Genomic DNA, 16,831 nt, shown 5'->3' on the forward strand with positions numbered 1-16,831 from the left:
TATTTTTCAAATGGGAGAATTCAATCAAAACAGAGACTATCTGCAAGGAAATACTTAAGAAAAAATTCAGAGAGTATTTTTCACAGCATTTAAGCCCTGGTGCTTTGCTCTCCCCTTAGACCTTGGCACGCGGCTTCGTTTCGCACTCGGAAAGCGGCGGCGGCTCCAGCTGGGCTGGCGCAGGGAAGCACCTGGACGCAGCCGAGGACGACGTGCTGGGGAGGGCCGGCGGGACGATGCCCTCGCGCAGCCCCTTCGGAGCGGCCGCTCAGGCCAGCTGCCCTGTGTGCAAAAACCAGATTTGCATGAGCGCGATCCGCTCGGCTTTTATCGCCTTGGCAGGGGTTACTTTCCTCTCCCTCCGGCCCAGCTGAGAGCAGGATCTGGCCCTAATTGCATAAGCCCTAGACGCACCAAGGAGCATAAAGCCAAACTCCCCAAGTGATCGATGCCGGTAAACAAATCCCAGAGCCGGGGGGGGGAGAGGGTGAGCGCTGATGCAACCCTCTCCCAAGGCTATCCGATGGCACCGAGCCCCGCTAACGGAGGAAAGGCCTTTCCAGCTCCCGACGGTGATGTTGCGGGATCGGTCGCTGTGAAGGCACCGGGGAGGGCAAGGAGACTCTGCCCGCGCGGGGCAGCGCGTAGCCCAAAGGAGAGCCCAAAAATTGAACCCCAGGCCCCGGAGCAGCAGCGAGCAAGGGCACTGCTCTGTCTAGACATTTCCTTTAGGGAACTGGGGGATAGCAGCAGTTAACAACCTGTTCGTTATTTTCCCTATCTGGCATTTATTGCCCTGATAAAACCCAGTCTTAATTCCAGCTTGACTCTTTTCACAGCTCTCCTGGCTTGGTTGTTATTGCGCTCGGCTCGCCTTGAGTGATTTGTGAAGGCAGTAATACAGTGCCAGCACTCAGGGGGTGGAATATTAGACACACCAATTAGCTATCTGTGCATAAATCCCCATCTCCCTGCTCATCGCAAGTGCATTTGCCTGCTTGCCTGCTTCCCCGTCCTGCTTTCTGCAACCCTGGTTACTGGAATTCCTCATCGAGAAGAAAAAGCAGCTAATGTGACCTCTGACATGACGTAATGCAGCCCCAAACGTCTGCTCTGGCTCTTTGCAGCCAGACAGAAAGCAGGTGCCGTGCATAGCAAAGAGCGAGCCTCGCTCCCTGCTCCGTGGCCAGGCTTTCTGCCGCCGAGGATGGGGTGGGAGAGCGACGCATCCCCCGTCCGAACTCCAACCAGCGCCTGGCGGGGGACCAGCACTCCTGGGTTCAAGCTGCGGCTCGGCTGCTGATTCACTCTGGCTGGTGAAGCAGGACACTTCCCATCCGTGAGAAAGCAAATGGAGGGGTTGGGGATTTCGAGAATTGCCCCGGGCACAGGGAATGCTTATTTCAAGGAAGCAGGCTATGAAAAAATATCCTGAAAGCCCATTTCAGCTTAAAAATTGTTCTGAATCAAAAAGAAAAGCCAAACCAAAAAAAAAAAAAACTGCATGTGTTTGCTTGCTTTTGCCCAAGCGAAACACGGAGAAATGCGGAAAATGTTTTGGTCACTAAGCCCAAATCTGAGTTTCCCTGTAGAGGCTGCCCTGGGAAATATAACGTTACACTGGGAAACTGCTACCAAGCCGGAGCAGGCAGGCCTTGCAGAGAGGAGCCTCCCGGAGCCCAGCTGGGACGCAGCATGCTCTGGATCTCAGAAATTCATGGAAACTAGGAAGGAGCCAGTTCCCATTTAGCTCATTGCTCCAGGCACCTGTGCCAAACTCTTCTCGTCCTTTATTTTTCTGGAGCTTACAAAAGCAGAAAGAATTCACTAAGGCATCATTTGCTGTCTTGCACTGAAATACCATTTTTAAAATCCCAGTGAGGGTGGTGCAGAAAAAATTGAGGGCTGCATGACTCTGTCCTGCGCATCCCCTTGAAACAGAGCAAATTTTGCTGGCGAAATGGACCCACCGGCGTGGCATCCCCAGGCACAAGCGGTGCCCAGGCAGCCCCAGGGGTCTGATACAGATGTTTTTGCTGAGGGTGGAAATGAGCAGCTGGCACCAGGGCAGGGTGCGTGCGTGAGCAGGGTTTAAACCATATCGAGCAGGTCTGTGCGCGGCCGCAGCGGGGGAGACGGCGCCCGCGAAGGCGCCCGGGTGCCCAGTCCTCCGCGGCTGAGGAGGACGGAGAGCGGCCGGGGGGCTCTGACGCCGGGATCTTTCCAGCTCATTTCACCCCCATTTCAGCCCAAATCGGTCGCAGGGCTGCTCGGATTTTTGTTTTATCGTCTTCTGCCCTGTTGTTGCTAAACAAAAAGTGCCAGCCCCAGTAGAAACAAATCACAGTCCATCGCTCAGATGGGGCAAGCTGCTGGGGGACAACAACGGTTTTGCCCGACGGCCCATCTGCACCATTACCACGATGCGCTTCAGCATCTCTCCCCGGCAAAGGGACACGTAAGCAGAGCCAGGCAAACCCGTGGTTTTCCCTCCCAGTGGTTTCCTTCCTTTTAATTTTTTGCCTCCCAGCAAGGGCAAAGCGGATGGGGCTTTCGTGCCGGAGATGATACATAAGTTGCCCTGAAATGTTATTTACAGCTCGTGAGATAATTAACATCTGGAGAGGGAGTCTCCTCTCCTGCCATCTGCCACGGGCAACGGAGCTCCCCCGGGCGCAGGTGAGGCCGGCGATACCTGTGCGCCAGGCAGAGCCCCTCCGTCCCGGGGGGCCGCCTCTGTTTCCCCTTTTCTTATAAATCCGGGAGGAATTGAAATACCCTGAGATGACACGCAGGGCTGACAGTCAACGCTGGCGATGCCAAACCCCGCGGGAGCCGCGCGCTGCCCGGCGGCTTCGGCAGGGCTGGAAGGAGCCGGCTCCGGCAGCAGCAGGAGCTAGATGGGGAAGATGGCTCCTGCTTTCCAGCTGTCCCACGGCCGGTGCTTTGGATTTCCGTGATTTTACTGGCTAATTGGCAGGTACCTAACGGAAAAGGTGACTGCCCTTTTGGATAGTGGGAGAGGAAATGGGAAATACTGACATCTGCCTTCATGCCCAGCTCTGGCAGAGCGCTGGTAGACAGCCCGCCACGCACATCTCCCAAAGGCACAAGTGCTCCACAAACGCTCCTCTAACCCTGTGCAAAAATAGCGCGTTACAAACGATCCTGCCACTTCCAGGCAGGAGGCAAAACAGTTTGGAAGAAATCATAAACAACCCTTGGGTGGAGGAGGAAAAAAAAAGGGGAAAAAAGCCCAAGAAAAACCAAGCAAAGGCATAAAATCTCCAAGGAACCTGGGCAGCGCTGGATATTCTGCACACTGCAGATCTATATCGTCTGCATTAAATGCAAAAACAAAACAGCAGAAAAGCCCTACATCAATGCCGCATTCGGGTGGAGATTTTTAAAAGCACAACAGGCCAAGTGAGAGCTCCCCAAGCAGCCATAACTCAGCCTGCTTGGACATGTGTAGCATTTAGTTTGGCTGTACATGCTGCTGCCTTTAATGACTCCAGGCTGGATCGTGCATTCCTCTTGCATCTCGCTGTCTCCGGGCAAGCCTGGCTTCAAATGAGCCACAGCCCTGTGCCTCGCCGGCAAAACCCTCGGGAGCTGCCTTTGCACGTTGCGGCTGGCTGTTCCGCCAGGGAAATGCCACGATTTTGATGGAAATCCTGACCATGCTGGGGATATCCAGGCTTTAGATAAGTGGCGTTGGTCTAACATTCACCACCCTCCCGGATTTATCCAGGAGAGGAGGGTAGAGACGTGCAAGGTGTTTTATGTGTTGGGCAAGCAGGGAGCAGCTGTGAAATGTCCTTTTTCTCTTACTCAGTATCGCTGCTGCATTAAACTTGACAGACTTGTACCTGGGAGATAACGCATCCCGCCAGGCCTTGGGGAAAGGGAGCCAAGGGATGTCCCAGGCTGCCTCCAGGGAAGCCCCCACATCCCTCTCCAGAAGCCCCATCACTTGGAAGTGTTAGGGGATATCTCTACAGCCAGAGGAAAAGTTCTCTCAATAAGTGAATTTTGGGGGATTTAAACCCAAAGCTCTAGGTGAGGGAGGAAATCAAAGGCAAGCAAAGCAGTTCTGTTGATTTAATTTCGGTTTCAGTTTGCTGCCTAAAAAAATGGAGTCAAACCAAATTTTGAAGCAAAACAAACAGAACTGCAATGAAAAGCATTTTTTCTTTCCTAACGCTCCCCCACTTTGGGTTTTGGCTGAAATGATTTGGCACTTTCACAAGTTTTGGTCAATCAAAACAGTCATTTGGTACATGAACTTTCCAGGCAATTTCTTCTACTGTTGAAGCCACAAAAGCCTGAAAGAGGCAGCACAACATTCAGCACCGAAGTCTTCCTCGCCTCTGCTCAATATCCGAGCATCTGCTCAAGGGGGATGATCCGTGATGTACCTCTGGCTATATATCATTTCAGCCAGCAATCGCTCAACAGCAAACCTCCCATTCCGGAGCAAACTGTAGAAAAGCTAGTCCAGAGTCAACTACAAACTCATTTAACTGAACTTAATGTTCGAGTTCCAGCTCAGCCTGGATTCAGGCCAAGACCTGGAGCTGAAACGGCCTCAGAAGTGCTGACGAATGGTCTCCAGCTGTCGGGAGGGAAAAGGTAGACATCCGCTCTCCCCCCAGGACGCCTCTGCAGCGTCCAGCCCCGTGGGCTACGAGATAACGTCTGTCCTAGGTGACACGATGGAGGTCTACAGAAATGGGTTAAAATGGCTCAATCCTCTCTAAAGTGAAGGGAGACTTACTTCTACCAGCAGGGCCCTAAGAGATGCTCAGAGACCAAATGTTTCTGCATTTTGCCCCAAGCAGCCTGGGATGGGCTGATTTCCTGCCTGGAGCAAGACACAGGCGGCGTGCATGGCTCCAGGCACCTTTTGCCGCATCCAGCCTTGCCAGGATGGATAAGGTGACCTGGCGATAAGGGGGGAGCTTCACTCTGCCAAAAGGGGGAAGTGACCCCAAAAGGGGCCAGTCAGAGGCCACAGCAAGATGTGCTCTGCAACGCAGGACCGGACAGCATCCCTCCCCGCACCCGTGCCCAGCTCCCATGTGGGATCTCCACAAAGTACACGCCAGAAACCCCAGGAATAACAAGAACGTGCCAACCCAACACAAAAATCCTCCCAAAGCAAAGAACAGCGCGAACAAATAGCAGCTCTTTTACTGCATTGCTTAGCGCCGCCCTGGAAGGTGCTCCGGCTCCGGATGCCAAGCGGGGACAAGGACCTGCGCAGAGCAAGCTGCTCCCGAAACCTCAGCTGGAAACATCGCCTGGAGCAGCCGGGCCCTGCTCAGAGCTTGGTTTAATTAGGGAGGGAAGAGGAGCGCGTGGCTTTGCCCATCGCTTTGAGCCCTGCCTGGGGCCGAGAGAGCCCGTGGCACACGCTGCCTGGTCCCTGGCGAGCCCGTAGCCCCGGCGGGCACCAGCAGGACGGAGGAGGGCTGGAGACGTCCCCAGGGCCACCCTCAGCGCCCAGACCCTCTTTGGCGCGAGTGCCGCTCTGCAGCCTACCTACCATGGGGGGAAAAAAATATATATATATATATTTTATATATATATATATATCTCATCCCTGTTGCCACAGCAACGAGCAGGCTCCTTGCCGGCCTCGAACTTCAGAGCCTGCCCAGAAGGAGCCGATTTCCCAACCTCCGGCTGCCCGTGGTGGGGCCGTGAGCCTAAAGCCAGCCCGGACCCCCCGAAATCCCGCTGCTCGGCAGCCAGCTAAGGCACCGCGGGGGGGACACAGCTCCTGCGGAGCGGCGCATCGCCCGCTGCCGGAGCCGGGTCCCGGGGATGCAGGCAGCGCCGGGCGTGCGGTGCCACGGTGCCTCCAAGGCAGAAACCTGTGAAAATCCCTGCTCGGCCGCCAGCAGCACGCCGGCGGACGGGAGCCGGAGCCTGGTGCTGCCGGCGGGGAATCTGGGCTTTTAATTATTGATGTTTCACCTCCGCGCGCTGGCGCCGAGCAGCGGATTAGGCTGCAGCCGCTTTCCCCAGAGAGGCCGTTTATGCAATTCAGGCCGGGCACGAGGCGGAGGGCGGCCGACCCCTGCCCGATTCCTGCCGCTGCCCCTGGGCGAGCTCCTCGCCAGCACGCGGGGCTCTCGGCTCCGTAACGCCTCCCCGGCGGGGGTTCATCCCATGCAGCTCCCCCCGGGAACCCGATAAGCCGCGGTAACGCGGGCTCCAGGGCCGGCTCCGGCCGGCATCCGCAGGGAGCTCTGCACGAGCACGGGGAGAGAAACCAGGAGCCGCTGAGACGAAGACGCTCTCGGGATTTTCAGGCTGGAGCCAGAGGTGGGCGAAAGGGGCTGATGATGAGCAGGTTCCCGCCGGAGGTGGGGAGGAAGGTGACGAAGAGGAGGAGCCGCTCAGCGCTGTGCTTTACAGAGGCGGGAGGGTCTGCAGAGCTGGATGCCGAGGGAGGTGTAGGAGCAGGGGAAGGCTGAGGAGGAGGAGACGTGACTCCAAAATCAGACGGGCACGGCCGCAACGGGCACACGGCGCCTGATCCTGCCCTCCCCGGCTCAGGAGGGAAGGGGGCGTGGGGACGGTTCGGGTGGGGGGACCACAGCAGGGCAGAAGAGCTCCCAGAGCTGGGGGCAGGTCTGCAAAGAGCCCTGCCTGGACGAGGCACGAGTTACCTCGTGCACCGTGCACCAGGACCGACAAGGGACCAGAAGCAGTGGGGAAAAAAAAAAGGGGTCTTAAATACGGGACGCAAAGGCAGGGCGCGGGAGCTGGCGGGTTTGGAGAGCGAACACCCACCCCGAGCCGACCTCCCGAGGCCGTGCCGAGCTCGCCAGCTCCGGCAGGTTTTGCTCTGAGCCTGGATACGAGACGTGCTCTGGCTGAGCAGAATTAACTCGGCAAAGCTGTGCGGCCGGCGCTACATAGGAGGGCAATGTTCCCGCGCTCCCCACGGCCCCTTCTGCCTTCGAGGTCTATGAACCTAAATCCAAACGCTGTCTTTATGCCCCGCTGTCAAAATCCCAGCTCCAGAACTTTTAACGGAGCTTGATTACTTCTTCTATTTGGAGCGGCCTCTCCGGAGCTAGAAAATAACATTTCTTTCCCTGCCAAACGCTCTTGCTTTCCCTGTGGCGATAGCTAATTTCTTTGCCTGTGTTTCTGATGGAGCCGGGCTGTTTTCTTCCCCCTTGTCGACGCAAGAGCCTCGCTAGCGCCGGCGAGAGCGGCGGTCCCTCGCATCTGCTTCTTCTGCCGCTGCCCTGGCAGGAACAGAGAGATGCTGTAGGGTCAGCACAAACATATGCCCATATATATACATATATATGTGTATATACGTATATTTGTGAGCTTGGCAGCAAAACAGAAATTATGGCAGATTTTTAAGGCCAGGTTCCCCTTTCCGAGCAGGCTGAAGCAGACCGGCTTTTGCATCGCAGCTCAAGCAGCCGGTAGGAGAGCAGTTGAAGCAGCTCTGCTACAAAGCAGCAGGCCCCAGTCGACGCAATTTGGGCCCAACGCCGTCCGCGGGCCCGAGCCACGACGTGGCACCTGCTTTTGTGGGTGGCCGTGCAGGGCGGGCGGCTGCGGCGCGCTCTAGGGTGCCGAGAGCTGCAGTTTTCTCCTGTGTTTTCCATGGCTGGCGATATTTTGGCAATAAAGAAACCTCAGTGGAGCTGCCGAGCAGCGACCTCGCTTCTCTAGTAATGAGCTGCATCAAAATCATCCGGTTTGGGGGAACAGCCCGGAAAAACGGGGCACCTGAAAGTGCCTTTGTCCTGCCTCTTACCACACGTCCTCGGCTGGAGTTGGTCCTTGGGGGATGGAGGGGACCCCCCTGGCCACCTCCTCGTGCCACGCGGCCCCCGGCTGGGGAGAAGGTGGCGGCACCAGGGTGGGAGCTGGCTGTGTCTCCAGCATGTCCCTCTATGGGGTGCTCCAGAGGCCAAAGCTGGGAAACCAGCCGTCCCCACTTAACCCTGAAACGGCTGCCACAACGTCCAGGCAATGAATTCTCGACAGGTCAGGTCAGCACAAAAAACAACCTGAAGCAGCCTTGTTGCACTGCTGGAAAAAAGCGTTTTGGAAAGCACCTGAACAAACTCATCAGCAGCGCTGGGTTCAGAGCTGCACGTGCCACCGTTATTCCAGCAGCGGAGAGAAAACTCTAGCTTATTACAGGCTCAGCAGATCACGCTGAGACGCACCCTGACCTCGAGCAGGACCTGCTCCCCTTGTCCTGGGCTCTCGCTCCCTCCCGACGGCCCAAGCCACTGCAAGAGCCGGGGAGCCACGCGCCGTGGACCGGAGCTGATCCGATCCGGGAAGAGCCTGCTGAGCCTCCTGTCGCCGCCACCGCCGCTGCCTTGGCTGCTCAAATCTCAGTGAAGCACTCAACCCGGCGAATCTTCCCTCCGTGCCGCACCGTCACCAGCAAAACCAGCCTGAAACACCCTCACGCACTAGTGATGCCAACGCGAACGCATTTGCCGGGCATCACTCTTGGGTACCCCCTCTTATCACCCATCCCCGATGCGGCAGCCGCCCCAGCATCGTTCTGCGCTGCTGGCCAGCCCGAGAGGCGAGCGGACACGCAGGATGGAGCAGATTTGGGATATGGCAGGAATCTGCTGTCCGAAATGGCAACTTGCAGGTGGCAAACAGCAGCTGCCGGCCTGTTGGAAAGCCACTGCGCCCACGACTGGCAGAGGGCTGGGAGGCTACCGGTGGCCTTCCCGCGCTCCCAGCCCTCGGGCCTGGCTGCGGGTTTCCATGTGCCTCCGCCAGGCTCTGTCCCGTTGCTAGCCGCCTGCGGAAGGCGAGGATGAGGATGGAGAGGAGCGCGATGGGGCTCCGAGCCAGCCTGCCTGCAAGCCAGCTGTGCAGGGTGTGGGAGGATCGCTCCGAGGACCACGGAGAAAAGCAACTCTGCAGTTTCTGCTCGCTGAATAGGGAGAGCAGCAGCAAGGAAAATCAGGGTTTGGCTTTTGTCCTTTTTCTTTCTCCTTTTTTCCACCTGAAAGCTAGTGGGTGACAGACACCCCCACCCCGCTGGTGCCAGGGTGAAGAGGAAGAGGAGAGGGTCCCACTGCTGGCTCCAGTAGGACACACCCCAAACCCGTTCGGCGCGAGCTGGAGGATCCCGAGCCAAGGCGGGCACGGGGGGGCCGATGCCTGGGTGATGCCCACCCTGGGAATCAGTGATCCTGCTGCACTGCAGCGCCCCAAGGGCCCCACACTGATGCCACGGGGCCGAATGGGACCCCCCCGACCTCACGCATGAGAGTCCCCATAGCCCATCCTGGGAGATGCGAGGCAGCACGAGGGTCCCCGTAGCCCATCCTGGGAGATGCGAGGCAGCACGAGGGTCCCCGTAGCCCATCCTGGGAGATGTAAGGCAACGCAAGCGATGGTAGGAGGCCTCTCCCAGGCGCTGATTTGTAAAGCTGCCTCGTGGGGGCCCGCGGAGCCCCCAGGCAGGTCCCCCGCCTGCCCGCGGGGAGACAGGATCCCGTGCTCGCCCGTGGCACCCGCTCTGCCTCGCCGCAACACGCTCGCAGCGCTCCAGCTGCACCGTTTGCTCCCTGCGCGCTGGCAGCGACTGCGGTTTTGCCACGGCCCTTTTTCACTCGTTCCCTATTCTGCCCTGCTGCACAGTCGCTCCGGGCAGGCAGGAAAATCCCACCTGGCCCCGAGTTAACGGGGGGCCCTAGCGCGGACCGGCAGGCTGAAACCGTCCCGCGAAGCCCTCCGGCGAAGGGCTGCCGCTGCAGCAGCGCCGGCGGCTCAGCCCATGCGCGAAGGCTGCAAAAGGCTCGGAGGAGAAACCAGCCGGATCGGCTGATCCGGGCTGCGCCGGGCTGCCGCGCGGCGGCGAGGCAGAGGAGGGGGAGGCGGAGGAGGATGAAGCAGCAGCTCCCGCAGCCCCGCGAGGGGCCGGCTCCGCTGGGCACTGGCCGCCCCCCCTGCTCCAGCATCCTACCCTTGGGCTCCTTGGCGGCTGCCAGGGGTGAACGGCCCTCCGGTGCCTCCTGCCTCGTGGCCGGGCTGGTCTGCTCCCGCGGCACGAGCGGCCGCGGAGCGTCGGCTCCCTCCCGCCTCCTCCTCTCCCCGTGCCCCGGGGGGCCTGCAGAGCCCCCGCGGCCGCGCTTTGCAGCCCGGGTTTCGGGGAGGTTGGAGGGGACCCCGCGCCGTGCCGTGCCGGGGCAGCCAGCGCTGTACGGGAGGGGGCTGCAAAGCGGCAGCCAGGCGAGCGCGCCGACTTTCGACTTTTTGACCCGGCTGCAAAAGGGCTTAACGCTCTAAGTCCCGTCTGAGCAGGAAGTTACTAAATTGGCGGCGCAAGAAGGCTTAACGAGTCGCGGCGGAGGTCGGGCAGCGCCTGCGACTGCCAGGGCACGAGGCGGCCTTGCCCGCGTGCCGCCGGGAGCCCCAGGCCGCTGCGCCGCCGTCGAGCGCCCCGGCTGGGAACGCCGCCGGCGCGGGCGCCCGCGGCACCCCGGCTGACAGCGACACGGGCTGATATAAGGGAAGGGAGGAAAAACAGCTGATGCTAATCGCCGCCGGCCGCTATCTCCTGACCCCTGTCAGCCAGCGGGAGCCTGTGCACGGGCAGGAGCGGGAGCGCGGCGGGGGAAAGACGGCGGGGGAGAAACTCCCTGTGCTCGGCCGCGGCTCGGCTCGGCTCCGGCGGCGAGGCCCGGGGGCGCCTGCAGGCCCCTCCGCGTTGCACCGCGCTCGCTCTGCGGACGGAGGGGCGCACGGAAAGCCCCGCTGCAAGAGGCGTCCGTCCGCCCCCGGCTAACCTCACCCTCCAAAGAGCCGCCCCGGTCCAGCTCCTCTGCGCTTTTTCCTGTCCCCTGCATCCGTCACAAGCGGGATGGAGAGGTTGGAAAGGGTCTGAGCCGTCGTCATCTCTCCCTGCACCCTGAGACCCGGACGTCATCCATGACCCGGCCAGTCTCAAAGCAACGGGACGAGGCGACGCTCGCACAGCATGAAGCGAAAGCCGGGGGGGCTCCGGATGCAGAAAGCGGCCGAGGTGTCGGAGAAGAGCTTCCTCGAAGGTCCGTAAGCACGTGAAAACCACGCCTGGCTCCGGGGCTCCCCAAGGAGAGGCCGGGAGAGGAGGAGGGGAGGCTGAGACCCGCGCGGCCGGCTCCTGTGCCCTCCCTGCAGCATCCGCTCGAGCCTCCGTCGGAGCCCGAGCGAGCGGGATGGGGGGAGCGTGGTGATCCCCCGCTCTCCAGCAAGCTGCCTGCAAACACGGCGGCGGATCCCAGCCTGGGAATAGCCAGGCTGCCCGAGACAAGACGGGGACGCCCTGCGCCGCGTCCCCGAGCCTTCCTCGCCACCCCGGCCCTCGGCTCCCGGCGCAGCACCCAGCACCCGCTGCCCTTGCGGCCGGCACCCGCGCGCCGCCCCGGCCCTTCCCGCCGCCGATGCACGAGCTAAAGGGACGATTACGGCGTGGATCATGAACGGCGCGCCGGGGGCTCGCAGCCTCTTTCCCTCTGCTCGCTGCCTTAGTTAACAGCCGCTCGCGCTATTTAAAATAGGTCAGCGCAGGCCACAGCTCGCTGCCGCTGCTCGGCGCCGAGCTGCCGCGCTCGGCCGGGCTCCCGCTGCCCTCCCGCGCGGGCCCGCCGACGGCGGCGAGCGGCACGCGCTCCCCTTAACTCGGTCCGTCGCCCTCCGTCCGCGTCCGCACCCACGGCCCCGCTGGCAGCCCGGAGCGGGCTAAAGCGGAAGGGCCACAGACACCTCCCGGAGGCATCCAAAAGCCAGCAGAAACCTTACATCGCGCACAGCTAAGTACAGCTGCAGAGCTGCAGGCGCAGGCCTGCGAGAGCATTAAGCAGCATTATTAAAGCTGGGCATACTGCCGGTAGCGACATTACCGCAACTTAAAGTGTTTGGGATGAGCACTGCAGGATCTATTCTTTTCTGTGGGTTTTGCCTGGGCTGCGTTTCCATTTTCTGAAGAAAATACCTGTTCGGCTCAAACAGCCTTTTGCACTTTGCTGTTCAGCTCTCCAGGGCTTTTCTTGCCTCCCTGCTCCCTACTGTATGCCAGAACACGGATGTTTTCTTAGCCTTCGTGGCTGCATCCTGAAGGAGCATCCACGCTGGGTCCAAACGCTTTCATTTACCCGTCCTTGCTGTCAGGTTCTCTTTATTAGCTTCCTCTTCCTTTTTTTTTTTTTCCAGTTTCTCTTTCTGAAGTTGAATGACACCATGCTAATTTGTAGTCCAAGCCCTCCTGAGAATATTGAGCTTAATTATATTTTTCTCATCTTTTGCAAATGGCTCGGCTATAATTATGCTTGGAAGTGCATTACTTAGGACTAACCTGCAAGCAGCATCCCCTCCAGGGTGTTACCGGATCAGCTGCTCCAAGGAGCTGTTGTTTAGGGGCTGAACAACAGGTCCCATAACCCCTGCACTGATGGAGGACCTGGGAGCTTGCCCAAAGCCTCCCCTCTCGGTGACAGCCCCTTCTCTTGTAAGTAGCCCAGAAGCCGCTTTAGCTATGGGTGTTAACGCTAATGAGGTGGGATCCTGTGTCTTTAGCGCACCCTTCTTCCTCCCAGGATAGCAGTAAGAAGAGAAGTGGGTTTTATCCTAGGTGAGATGTGGATGAAACGTCCCATAGCACAAGGAGGGCCCTCTGCCTACCCTGAGCTTTCATTTCAGGTGGGGTGAAAAAGAGCTCCCTCCCTTACTATATCTGGAAAGCAATAGTTATTAGCAACGTTAGCTTCTCAGACCTGATTCACAGTCCTTCTAGCCCATTGACTTCACAGGAACTACTTCGGCACGCAGGAGATACGCGAGGAAATAAAATGTTCTTTCATTTTAATTGCCCTGAAGAAAATTTGGGAGAATCATCCACCGAACCTACAAACTATTCCTTAAATGAGCTTACTCCTCTGTGTCATAGCTAGCACTGTACTTTGTGCAGACTAAAACAACTTTAAGGATCCAATTTGCTTGTCTTCATCACGCTGTGGTTTTTAGCCTACTTTCCTCAGGAAATGGGCCTTACTTATGTGATTGTGCTGTTTATATATCTATATGCCATCACTCCCACACTAATAACTTTTGAACGTGTTGGCCAATTCCAACCAAATTTGACAGAGCAGCAGATTTTTCAAAAATACTGAATTCTTACAAATTTAATGAAATATGTGGGTGGGCACACATGTTTTCCCCCACCAAGGGAGAGGCGGCATAGTGAACTCAGCCGTATTATTAGACAGAAGAGAATACACACGCACACAAACACACACGAACACAAGTGTCGCTATAAACCTCCCCGTCGCTGGTGTGCCAGCGCTCGCGTTCCTGTTCGCATGGGACATTGCACCCGTGAGCCGGGCAGCCGCGGACGCGAGCTTCAGGACCCCCTCCGCCAACGCACCGAGCGCCAGTTTTACGTATTTTGTTCAGTTTGGCCGATGTAATTTGCTGTGGGCACTGCCGGGGAGATTTAATTCATTGAGGAGCTTGAAAATTAATCACATCATTGATTACGTGATGGCTGCAGGTTTGCAAAACCTTGCAGCTTTGCGGTTCTGCCTGCCTGGGGGGCTGGCTCCCCTCGCGAGGTCAATCACGTCCAAGTCACTCGTTGCGTTTGGACCTCGTGTCACTCATCGCGGCTCCTTCGACTTGCTGCAGATGCGGTGGGCAAAGCCTCGCCGGGGGAAGCCCCGGCGCCGGGGCAGCGCCGGTGCCGGCCCAGCCCACGGTGCGTGAGACAAGGCACAGCTTCAGCTTAGCGCGAAAGGACTCGTTCAGGGTCAAAATCCTGCAGTTCTGCCTGACTGGAGGCCGCACGGTTCAGCCCTTCGTTGATAAGTTTGGGGGCCTTTGCATAAGCCATTAGCAGGGCCAGAGCGAAAATGCAAGGGACGGCTGCTGTTGGCGGTTACTAATCCAGCGCTAATGCACTGCGCACGTCACCTCGGAGCCGGTCCGTGCTCGGCTCGCCCAGCCACGGACACGCGCTGCACAGCACAATCAATAAAGCGCTTTTCAACGGACCGGCAGCCTTCCTGCACCAGGGGCAACGTCTGTGCTACGAAAAGAGCAAAGCTCTGCATTCCTGGTGTGGCTCCGCTTTCTTTCGCTCGCGTGTGTCTATTCAAGAACAGGCTGGGAAAGGATGAGCGGAAAGGGCGGAGGGAGCCGGGCTGCAGGAGGCAGAGGTCAGGCTGCTCATGGAGCATTTTCTCGTGGGATGACGATGTGCTGAGATGACCTCCAAGCAATACTAAACTTGGGCTACTTTGCTAGTCTCTGGTGGAGTATTCTTGAAGCAGCGCACCCCAATTTATTTATTTCTCTGCATCTTCACTGATGACTAAAAGGGTCATTGGTTGGCCCCAAATCCCACAGCTTTCCTCTCTTCTCCATGCACACGCGTGGTCGCCTGCTGCACCCTGGTTTCCAGGGTTGCGGCTGGTGCTCTCCAGCAGAGCTTTGGAAGGACCATGTTACCCCCTAGGACAGGGTGCCTCCGACACTCAGCATAACCCCAGGACCCTAGGTGCCCATCGTAGCGTAGAGGTTTCTCCAACAGGGAAACAGCTTTCCAATTAGTAGCTCTTCCAGTGCCTATGCGGCACTTGGGAGCTGTCACCCTGGGGTCTGACATGCGGTACAGCCAGAGGAGAGGAGGCTGTCACCTTCTTCTCTTCTCCAGGACCCTAAGTATTCCTTGTGGGTCTCCAGGCTGGGACAGGCTCACCTCTCCTGACCTGCTCTAGAAAGCGAGCAGCTTGCAGGGCCGCGAATGCAGACTGCACACACACCGCGGGGCTCGCTCCTGCCCTGCAGGGCTAGCACAAGGCGCTGCGTCGATCCCCCGCGCCCTCGCTGCGGCCAGTGCTGGGAGAAGGTTGCCATGCACTGGCATGCTACCTCATGGGATTTTTTTTTTTCCCCTTCTCCTCCTCTCTCATGATTAGAAGGTGACATGTTAAATGCCAAGAGCTTATCAAAGCATTTCCAGCAGGGAAGAGTAATAGCTCTTCCAATCCCGGCTCCCCTGCCCTTCCAGGACCATTACCAGCAGTGACCACTTGGGATGAAGGATGCCCCAGTCCTCAGTCCGCACAACCCCCAGCAGACAAGAGCTCCTCGTTGCCAGGGTTGAGGCCTTTGCATCAGGGCATTCACACACCCAGATCACATAGCAAAGATCTGATCTTTCTGCTGCTCTGCGCTCTATTTCCTACCAGGGAGCCTGGCGGGACTTTTTTTTTAAAGCTTTGACAACAGTTTGGTGCAACACCGGGTAGAAAACATCATCCAGCCCAAATATGCTCCCTGAGAGGCCTGAGAGTCTCATTCACATTGCAGATAGAGTATCGGCAGGCATGCTGATAAAGATTTCAAGTGTAGCTCTGAATACAAATGATCTCGACCTAGCAATTAGTCCACACAAGAGACAGAGGTGGTACTTGTCTTTTTTTCCCTAACCCCAGCCCTCTTCACCCCTGTCTTGCTGATATATATGTAACGTTTTCTCAGGAAACAGGAAGGAGTGACCATGCTGTAATAAGCCATCTCCAGATGACACCTCAAGGTGATGAGAAGGGCCCTGAATTCAGCAGAGCAGCCGTTACTCGTAACTTGGCTCCCCTCTCTTTTCTGGGAGGTGGCTGCAAGTCACTAAGCTCCAGGCATGTTTTGGGAGCCAGCTACCAGGCACTCAAGCTGGGCCTGCTGTGGACCCCTGCCCAACCTAAATTAGGCTTCAAGCCTGTGAGCCTGCATCTGCCATGAGAGCGCATACAAACCCGGGCAGCCGGCAGGATTGCTGTGTCTGGCACAGAGCCTTCCTCTTCCCTCCTCCCCACTTCCCTGCAAGCCACTGCCCCACAGCAGCAAGCACAGGGGAAGGCCAGACTCAGGTGGGACCTCTGGGTGTGATGGGGATACAACCATTAATTCCTCTAAGCATTTAAAGAAAGAGATTGAGATTGAAGAGAAAACTGCGTGGGGCAAGAAAGAGCAGAGAAAACGTGCAAGGAAGATGATCTGGTCATACCAAGCAGAAGGAGGGCCGAGAGGGCCAGCCCGCGGAGTGAGCTTGGAGAAGATGAACCTGCCTGTCGGCAGAGAGAGAGAGGAGCCACAGAGGGAGCGAGCACTAGAGGATGAGGCAGCATCAGCTGCAGCTGGCCGTTGGACTGCTCTTCCGCTCGAAACATTTTTGGGGCAGACAGAAATAACTGGGAATCCTCACGGCACAGGCCAACACTGGGGAGGTTTCTCTTAGCTGTAAGTCAGAGGACAGTGGGGAAACAGCACCTCAGGAGCTCTTCTCCTAAGGGTGTCATCCTGCCTGTTAAAGAGCCTAGGGGAAGAAATAGGGTAAACAACCCAGGACCTCCTAAGTGACAGCTATAAAAGGCCTTGCCAGGGACAGCACTTGCCACTGAGCTGAGCTGTGGGTGGGGAGCTGCTCTGGCAGCCCAGCAGGTCTCACTGGGCTTTGAACCAGGGATGCTGAGGAAGTCTCTGGCAAGCCCATTTTTTTATGAGACCCTGTTTGTGCTGGGCAGGAAATCATGCATTCGAGGGCCAGGCACGTTGCAGGGACCCACACAACTGTACTTTGCTCACAATGACGCAGAAATACAGTCCCACCATGGCACACCAGGTACATCCCAGGTCCAGTGGCCCATAGCAAGGCTGGAGCACACCGAACAGCAAGACTGCCATCACAGCAAGCGGAGGACACATGGGGGCGGGGGGGACAAATCCAGACGCATGCTTTTGTATGGTCCTGGGTACCAGGGACCAAAAG

At 57.9% G+C, this 16,831-nt stretch overlaps 1 protein-coding gene across 1 annotated transcript in view; it reads right to left on the reverse strand.

Moving 5' to 3' along the window:
• Nucleotides 1-16,831, reverse strand: part of JPH3 (junctophilin 3) — a 61,125-nt gene that overhangs the window by 27,770 nt on the left and 16,524 nt on the right. The window lies entirely within an intron of this gene.

Source organism: Struthio camelus, chromosome 10 (genome assembly GCF_040807025.1).
Source record: "Struthio camelus isolate bStrCam1 chromosome 10, bStrCam1.hap1, whole genome shotgun sequence".
In the NCBI taxonomy this organism is placed as follows: Eukaryota; Metazoa; Chordata; class Aves; order Struthioniformes; family Struthionidae; genus Struthio; species Struthio camelus.